This window comes from Hippocampus comes, unplaced genomic scaffold, assembly GCF_001891065.2.
Source record: "Hippocampus comes isolate QL1 unplaced genomic scaffold, H_comes_QL1_v1.1 scaffold412, whole genome shotgun sequence".
NCBI classification, from domain to species: Eukaryota; Metazoa; Chordata; class Actinopteri; order Syngnathiformes; family Syngnathidae; genus Hippocampus; species Hippocampus comes.
Window position 1 is genome coordinate 290,203 of NW_017805343.1, and position 668 is coordinate 290,870.

Here is a 668-nt window from a genome sequence, read left to right on the forward strand (position 1 = left end):
AAGTGGAATTTCCTTCACCCGGAACAAAAACCTGTGCATTAACATTTTGACTACGATATTATATATTACCAGAATTTACGTAAGCGGAAATTCCACTACCCGTAACCCGGATTGAGACGTCATGCAGCGGGAGCTTAAATACACGGAACGCCCACCTGATGCGACGAAAAGACACGACGGAAGACACGTTTTCACTTCGCCTTTTTCTATCATCAGATCCGAAACGACGACGTGTAAGTGACTTTTTATTGGTGTGCGTTTTGCTCTAATTGCGAAAGATTTTAACTTTATTCACTTACGTCCCGTAGATCGCGGCACTAGCTTAAAAAGCAGTGCCCACTCGACACGACGGAAGAAACGTGTTCGCTTCGCCGCTTTCATTCGTCAGATCCGAAACGACGACATGTAAATGAGTTTTTATTGGCATGCGTTTTATTTTAATTGTGAATGATTTTAACTTTATTCACTTACGTCGTGTAGATCATGGCATCGCAACGTAGAAGAACTGTCATGACTTTAGCGGAGCGAGTGAAATGCATCCATTTGAGCGAGGCTGGAGACAAAGTAAAAAGCATCCAGGAGACACTTGGACTCGGAAAGACGCAAATCTACGAAACTTTAAAAAACAAGGCATCGATTCAACTCCTGATGACAAGCCACCATCCAGC

The 668-nt window shown here is 43.3% G+C and overlaps 1 protein-coding gene across 1 annotated transcript in view; it reads left to right on the forward strand.

Annotated features, from left to right (window-relative positions):
* The window catches only part of kpna1 (karyopherin alpha 1 (importin alpha 5)), a 20,780-nt gene that overhangs the window by 14,160 nt on the left and 5,952 nt on the right, over nt 1-668 (forward strand). The gene's annotated exons all lie outside the window — the stretch shown is intronic.